Consider the following 8,959-nt stretch of genomic DNA (forward strand, 5'->3'; position numbering starts at 1 on the left):
GCACATTTTGAGGAATACTTACACATTTTACTTCTTATTTCTTTGAAATTAATTATTATTTATTTTTAATTACAAAGTATGCGATCTGATTTTTTTAATCGCGGTGTGTGTTTTATTCCTCGTTTCTTTAGCTCACACAACATTCTACCAAAAAAACAGCAGATCATTTTCTACTAGATAACTCCATACACTATGGATTAAAAATGTCCCGACTGCGAACCTGATAAAACCCAGGTAAAAAGCAAATACAAATAAACCATTTTGATTTAGCAAAAGTTTACAAATAAATGCACTCCCTGCACACAACAAGCACGTCTAGTTACCATTCATTTTTTGCGTGATTTAAGTTTCGTCGCATACATTTTGGAAGGCACACGATAAAAACAAAATAAGGCTTTTAATGTATGCAGACTTCATTCTCCGTTGAGGGCTTATCAATCATAATAAACGCTGTTAAAGGCGGAGTCCACGATGTTTGAAAAACGCTTTGGAAAAGGAGACGGGCCGACTACCAAAACACACTTATAGCCAATCAAATCAAATCAAATGCCGGGTTGCGTATGTGTGGGGCGGGTCTATCAACAGAAGGTCCAGATTCTATTGGGGTAGGGGCGTGTTTGTTTAGGTGATTTCAAATATCAACATTGGCTTTCAAACATCATGGACTCCGCCTTTAACTCTTCTCATTGAATGGTCTAAATCCAATGCTGGTAAAGAAATCAAATGTGCATTTCAACGCAACAAGCAAGCCGTAAAGCAATGGATGCAGGCAAACAAACGAGGAATAGCACATGCACCACGATTAGATCATCGGGTCTCATACTTTGGAATTAATAAGAAATAATTATTCAGTCTAAAGAAATAAGAAGTAAAATGTCTAAGTATTTCTCCAAATGTGCAGACTCATTACAATAAACGGGAGCAGACACGAATAGTTATGTATGTCTCGTTATTTTATTTAAAATTGACAGCTGTCTAACATATGATATATTTTGATAATACGTAATGCTAAAAAAATAATATAACACCAATCGACAATATATGTTATTGTTATTTTTACAAGTAAATTCATGTGTAGGAGAAAACAAAGCAGCTGTCAGTCCATACTATATTGAGTGGCCATCGTAGTGGTGCAACCTGAACGATGTTTTCCCTACTTCCGGTCAAAGGCGCCATTTTGTGAAATAGGCATATAGGTGACGCTGGAGCACGCGCGGCCATTGTCTCTGTTCAACAAAGCAAGTGTATATATACACATACGCATATTTTTCCTCAATCAATCACTGAATACAAGGTGCAATTCGATGCCAACTGGCCCTTCTCTCTGGTTTCATGTTTGTAAGGAAAATTAAGGGGGAAATTACGATAGCATTTCAGCCAAACATTCATTCGTGCCACGCTGCTTTTCTTTGAACGAAAAAAAACCCCTCTGCTCCCCCTACACAATTTCTTCTCCTGTTATTTTATGCTTAAAACAAGCAAATAAATCTGCCTACAGGGTAAGAAAAAATTTGTGAACTTTTCCCATAAACACTTAATTCAAGAAAAATTGTCCCACCCCACTGGCCATTTTTTATCCACAATACACATTCGATGTCTGCACGCACCATTGTCTTTGTTCAACGCAAACAATTCTGTTGCGTTTTTCTTTGAACGAAGTGCTCCGCCTAGATAATTTGACCCATATTCACATGGGTTTGTTTCTCGTTTTTTCTTTGAGAACAATCTATATAGCGCTTTCCACAATCGTTTTGGTGTTAGCTTTACGTAAAATAGAAACACAGAAAAGTACTGAGCGATGGAGAAACCACGAAGCGGAACTTATTATGGACCACGGATTGGCAAACAAACTGGCAACCACGCACAAAAGAAGCAAACTCTGGTTTTAAACTCACCTTATTTGTCCCCGGAAAACGCCAGAGTCGATGCACGGAGTGGACGTAGCAAGCCTCGCTTCCATAGCCGAAGGTCAAAAATCCATTTAAACGTGTAGTCCCCGGTGTCCACTCGATCTTACACAAAAAGCCGAGAAGCGATACCGCAATGGCATCCGGAGAAGGCGCTGGCTGTCGGGATGGAGGTTAGCGGGTCAGAGGTCCGGCACTGAAGGTCTGCGTTCATTACTCACCGTGTGCATTTCACTCTATACTTGTAAAAAAACCATACAAATACATACAGAAACAGTTATCACTCATACAAAAAGAAACACGAAGGTAAAGCTTCAGTTAATTTGCTCGCTGAATGCTTTTTGCATGCACATACAAAACTGAACAAAACTGATATACTGAACAACATAGGCCCCAAAATTGAGGAACACCAGTTGTTTAGTTAAACTGATTGAATAGCACTTTGCTTCCTATTTGTTAAATATGAAATGAGACAATAAATTACAAATTACATTTCAATGCCTGCAGCGTGTTCATGTCCACACCACAAATAAAACCGTGTGACCCTTTTTTTTTTTTGGTTAAAAGTTTGAAAGTTTCGAACCTACGCAACACTCTAAAGACAAATGCTCCTAAATAGTAACAAATAAGGGTTCTTCAGCTTGTAACCATAGCAGAACCCGTTTTTTTTTTGGTACTATATAGAACCTTTTTATACGGTTCTATAAAGAATCTTGCCTTGAAAAGTGCTCACCTCAGTGGTGCTATAAAGAACGATTAATTTATCAGCTGTCAGGAGTGACATTTTTGTTATTTATCCACTTTCTAATGTATAGCACTTGATAAGGATTAACAGTTTAAAAACAGAAATGCAAGACATCAGAAAATACATTTATTTTTTACTTTCATAACATGAGAGGTGTCATACAATAACAAATATGTGCTTTAAAATCACATTCCTAAGTTAAAAATATACATAAAAATAGATATATGGATCATTACACAAATCACTACTCAAAGGAAATATGTTAAATAACTGCTTCAATATTAATTAACAATAACATTTGGCCAAGGCAGTCCTTGTAAATAGACATATAAATAGACAAATAAAATCATGACATATATGCCATAGAGCCTGAGATAGAGAAAAATAATAAGGAATTCTGCTTTTACTACCATCTCAGAAATATTGCCAGAATTGGAGGTTTTGTCTCAAGACAGGACTTAGAGAAACTTGTTCATGCTTTCATCACCAGCAGGGCCGATTATTGCAATGGACAATGGATTAAAAAAGTACTGTTACTTGTTTAAAAACCACTTCATGGCTACGGGCCGAAATACATGACAGATATGCTAATCGAATATGAAACCGATTACTCGGATCAATAGGATCAGGTCATTTAGAAAAAACAAGGGTTCACTCAAAACAAGGTGCATCAGCATTTAGTTATTATCAGCTTTCAGAAGAGATCAGATGTGCTTCAACAGTAGACACTTTTAAATCTAGATTAAAAACACATCAGTTTAACTTTGCATTTACTGAATGATTTAAAACAGTACGAATAAAACAGTACAAAAGAATAAAACAGTATGAACCTTACCTGTTATAAAGGGAATGAAGCTTACGGTATGGTGCTTACCTGCAGAAATAAATAAAGTACAATAAGAACACACAGAACTTCAATTTTCAAAATTATTTTAACAATAAATGATGATTATTTAACTGGTTTACCTGTTTGCGATTACCACAGAATCCCGTCACCTGGCTGCGGTCTTCATTTGGTGAACGGTTCTCCACTCATAATTGACCTATACAAGAAATAGAGAAGAATAATAAGCAATTCTGCTTTTACATGTAGATGTGTGCCCCAAGAACACAGACACACCGGCCCCAAAAAGTTTAAACAGTACACATTTCTGTTATTTTAATGTGGCAAATGTGTCAGCTTTAAAAGAAGCATACATTACCTTTTAAAGAGGATGCGCACTGCGTGAAATACCTTTACTCCCAGCATAAGCAAGCAATTTTCAAAATGCTTTTAAAAGTAATGGTGATTATTTTACTTGTTTAACTGTTTGTGATTACCATGGAATCATGTCACCATCATTTTTAAGCTTGTAAAGCAAATAATGAAATATTGACTTAGTAGGAAAAAATATTTTGGAAGTATCGTGATAAATGATGAAGAAAATATTTTGCAAAGTGATGGTTAGCACACGGTTGATGGTACCTAATAAATTCCATCATATTTTTTTTATTCCTACTATGGAAGTCAATGGTGACTATCTGCTGTGGGTTTACCATCATTCCTCAAAATACCTTCTTTTGTGTTACTCAGAAAAAAACTAATCCTCGTGTTGTTGTAAGCCTGTATGCATGAGTAAATGATGACAGAACTATCATCATAAATTGAAATATCCCTTTAAACTGTATTTCCCCCCCTTAAACTTAAACTTATTTTCTTACAGCAAGTCATTTAGGTAATCAAGAAAATACTTTACCCGTTGTCTTTGTGAGTTAAACAAATACAGCTACGCTTCCAGGTCTGTCGACGTTGCTGTGGTTTTTCGACAGCTGTAGTACGAAGGGTAGCGAATGAATGAATACATTGCAAAAAATAATTTCTTACTTGTTATTTCGAACTGTTTTCACTGTACAAATATCTAGAAAGTCTTAAAATAAGATGCATTTTTTGATGAGCAAAATGCCCTAAGAAAATAAGCCTAGCCTTTAGGGAGAAAAAAACTCAAAATTTAAGCGAATTTGGGCTTAAAACAAGCAAATAAATCTGCCAAAGGGGTAAGAAACAAATCTAGATATAAACACTTAATTCAAGAAAAATTGTCGTAGCCCATTGGCAGATTTGTTGGCTTGTTTAATGTACATGGATGTACAATATTTCAATTTGTCTTGTATTTATTAGCATTTTGTATTGCCCAACGCTGTCTATGTTGTTTAACTGTTGTCATTTTCTTATAAAAGCCTTTATAATTTATTAGTTTGGATGATTGCCATTCCCGAGAACCTCTTATATTGGAAGGAAAAGAATCATCTAAGCATTATTTTGTTGACTGTCTCTTAGACATGTAGCCGTTTGATTGTGGTTCTATTCAATGGCTAGTCTATTCTTTTGGAATGGTCAAACGTCTATTAGATTTTCACTGACAGCCCAAATTAAGCCTTGTTTTAGCCTAGACACATATTCGCTGTCTATTAGAAATTATGTAGTCGTTAAATAGCCGCCTTTTTGATGACTAATGTATTCTTGGGCCGTGGTTAGACGTCTCTTGGACAAAAGAATCTATTTTTAACACAAAGGTCAGGGGAGAGCGCGAACGCAGTCGAGATTCCCACATTTGGGGAATTCGCAAAGGGTCAGCACAACCGGAGTGCAATGGCTGAGCCTCGCCCTGGGTGAACCACCTTCATGATCATGGTGTCTCCCCTGCCAGGTAAGTATGAGCGACACCCTTTGAGGCCAGACGGACGCATCTTCCTGTGACCGATCACATCGACGGCGCCCCCGAAGGCCATCCGACTAACATTTCATTACTGTGTGTGACCAGGTGGAAAGCGCACGAAGCCACGTCTGAGACCAAACATTCTTCGAGATCTACCCTATTTTTATTCCGTTTCCAGCCCGGTTGAACCGTGTAGAGTGAAATATGTGAAACAATTTAAATCAAATGGATTTAAATTGCGCATTCAAATATATGGTTTCGTTATTACAAAGTATCTTTACGTGGAATAGAAACAAATAAATGTACAGAGCAATCAAGAAACAACGAAAGCATAGCAATTTTAGAACGTGGATAAATAAAAACACAGGGCTCAATGACTTACCCGTTGTCGTTGTGAGTTAAACAAGTACAGCTATGCCTCCAGGTCTGTCGACGTCAGGGGCGATTCCAGGATTTTATAAATGGGGGGGCACAGGGGGGACCAAGAACCAGTCAGGGGGGGCCAATCAGAAAATTCAAATGAAGATAAATACTGTTTTAGAAAATATTAAGCAAGGTTCCCAAAATCTTGTGCAATGCCACGTGCTCTAATATAGATGGTATTAATTTTTTGTATTTTGCATGGATTAGACAACACAGTTCTGTTCCAGAATAGTTCACTTTAAATAAATTGTCATAATTTCCTCGTCCTAAAGTTATTTCAAACATGTATGAGTTTTTCTTCTGCTGAACACAAAATAAAATATTTTGAAGAATCTTAGTAGCCAGAAAGTTGATGAACCCCACTGACTGCCATGTTATTTTGTTCCTACATATGAAGTCAATGGGATCCATCAACTGATTTTGGTTACCGACATTCTTAACTCTTTTCTTTTTTGTGTTCAGCAGAAGAAAGAAACTCATACAGGTTTGAAACAAGTTTAGGTATTTGACCATTTCAATTAAGTGAACTATTCCTTTAAGTAGGTTATCTAAATTACACAGAGTTGCGTGTAGCTGGTATATTAGTTAACGTTCTGACATATCAGGATTTTGGGAAAATATTAGCCCTACTTAAAAATGTGTTTTTCTACTCTGTCTGATCTGACTTTCATTGTTTATTATTTTTATTTTAACACAACTGAGAGCTATTTTTACATATTATCTGTTTTGTTGTCAGACATAAAGAAAGAGTTTAAAATAGTGACTAAACACGACCCAATAACACCTCGTGTTTAATCCAACCAGCTGTTACTTTATACTGCTAAAATACTGATTTAAATGCGACATTGTCTGATACAATTTACATTGAAGAGCTGATACGAGGTGATTTCGGATTACCTGTGCGTCTCATGCAGGGTTGCTCTTCTCATCTGATTGTGTTTATGAGCGCTTTTAATTTTAAATTAAAATTGCTTTTTAGTTTAATTGTAGATCACGTATAGCGCAGACAATTCAGCGCAAATTCAAAAATATCAGAGAATACTGTTACGCGTGCGCGCGCAAACCGCACCATAGGGAGAGAGAGAGCTCGTGCACAGAGAACTGGTGTGTGTCTGTGTGGGAAAACACTACTAACCTTTAAGTCATGATACTCGATCAACAGTCTTCTCTGTCAGTAACATCTGTTGACTGTTAACTTTTACGTGAAAAGACAAGTACACGAAGGAACCCAGGTGGAAAACACCGCCAACTTTTAACTCCTTCATTCAGTGTCATGTAAGAGAGGCACTGTCGAGGTTCCGCACGCAGCAGTGAGAAAGCGTGCACGCGAGCGAGAGAGAGAGAGAGAGGCGCTGCAGAGCGCTTGCAAAAGCGAACGAAGCCGTTTTAAATAGTAAAATAAAATGTAAATGGTTATCATGAGAAATCTATTTGATTTGTGTTGATTTGTGCCTGTGTTGAGTCTGTGGCGGGTTGCCCGCTCCTTCTTCGCGTTCGCACGAGTCTCAAATCAAACAGTGATTGACAACTGGTCCAAAGGTGCGGTGGGTGTCTTGGTGTCTCTTTCCTCCTGTTTAAAAACGCGCAACTACTGTGCTCGCTTCGTCTTCGCGTTCGCGGGAGTCTCAAATCAAAAAGTGATTGACAGCTCTCTGGTCCAATGGTGCGGTGGACATTTTCAGGTTGACAGTAAATCTAGCTGGCCCAATGAGATTGGAGGGGGGGCACCAGGGGGGGCCAATCATATTCCAAGGGGGGGCGGTGCCACCCCATGCCCCCCCTCTAGACACGCCCCTGGTCGACGTTGCTGTGGTTTTTCGACAGCTGTAGTATGAAGGGTAGTGAAAAAAAGTTTTCAGGTGTTTTTAACATTCCAATCGGCCTCTTTCGCTTTTGTTGCACCTTCAGCTGTGTCGAGGATGTTTAATTCGTCCTCGGATCACCACCACAAACTTGTAAAGAAAATAATTAAATACATTACAAAAAACATTTCTTTGTCAGCGTGTTCATTTCCACGCAAGCTTTTCGTTAAACCAATAAAGCCAACGAAAACACAGCAATTTTAAAACACACGGATTAGAAAAAACACCGTCATTCACGCACAGAAGAAGCAAATTCTTTTTTTTTACTTGACTTATTTGTCCCCGAGAAGGGGAGCGCACCATTCATGGAAACACTGCAATACCATGTTGATGCATGGAGTGGAAGGAGCAAGCTCCGCTTCCATTTCCGAAGGTCAAAAATCCATTTAACATATAGTCCCCGGATAGGAGACGTATCAGACATTAAACTGATAAGAACAGATACTACACTTGATCTTAGCCAAAAGGCCGAGAAGCGATACCGGAATAGACGCAGCCAAAGGGGGAGCCGGCGAAGGCGCTAGCTTTTGGGGTGGAGGCTAGCGGGCATTTAACTCTATACGTTCTCATTGTATAACCCAGAGGTAGAACGTTGAGCTAGCAGATCAGAAGTTCATGTTTTCTAAACCCATGCAGAAAACACACACACAAACTGTTGGGAAAAAGCAGTCATCGCTTAACCAAACAGAAACATGAAGTAAAGCTTCAGTTAATTTGCTTGCAGCTTGCAGATCCAATACGTCGATCGTAAAGGTAATGCCGGTAGATCGCACATACCTTAACTGTGTATGCTGCTCCACGCCTCCACGAGCTTCGGGAAACAGAGCGCAAAATTGTCATTATGGTCTTGGATTAACTGTGAAACATGCTTTGCCTTTCTTCTCAAATGTGTTTTCATAAATCTTACGCTGTCCGCTGCAGCTCAGTCGTCTAACTTCTGAAATTTACCAGGATGCGCATTTTTTCCTTGATGCAGGAACTGATCCACGCTCATGAGAGAGAGAGAGAGAGAGAGCGAGAGAGAGAGAGAGAGAGAGAGAGAGAGAGAGAGAGAGAGAGAGAGAGAGAGAGAGAGAGAGAGAATTTAGAATTTTCAAAAAACCTTTATTACAAATTAAAACATTTTCATAACCTCAAATCAGAAAAAACAAAGGGGAAAAAAAATATATATATATAGTAACGGAAATAACAAAAAATAAGCCAACATAGGAGCAAAGACCAAATCATCTTCAATAACCAGACAAAGAGCTCCTCCATAATACCAAATCAATTAAAAAGAAAGAAGATCATTCATTGCTTTTAAGTATCTAAAACCAATAAGGATTC

At 38.2% G+C, this 8,959-nt stretch overlaps 1 non-coding gene and 1 pseudogene across 1 annotated transcript; both read right to left on the reverse strand.

The window, feature by feature from the left end:
- Positions 1–5,220: 5,220 nt before the first annotated feature.
- Positions 5,221–5,347, reverse strand: LOC135752882 (U1 spliceosomal RNA; annotated as a pseudogene).
- A 2,575-nt stretch (positions 5,348–7,922) lies between these two features.
- Positions 7,923–8,113, reverse strand: LOC135752884 (U2 spliceosomal RNA). The gene has a single exon (XR_010533370.1). It is a non-coding gene; the product is annotated as a U2 spliceosomal RNA (small nuclear RNA).
- Between the last annotated feature and the right edge of the window lie 846 nt (positions 8,114–8,959).

Source organism: Paramisgurnus dabryanus, chromosome 9, assembly GCF_030506205.2.
Source record: "Paramisgurnus dabryanus chromosome 9, PD_genome_1.1, whole genome shotgun sequence".
NCBI classification, from domain to species: domain Eukaryota; kingdom Metazoa; phylum Chordata; class Actinopteri; order Cypriniformes; family Cobitidae; genus Paramisgurnus; species Paramisgurnus dabryanus.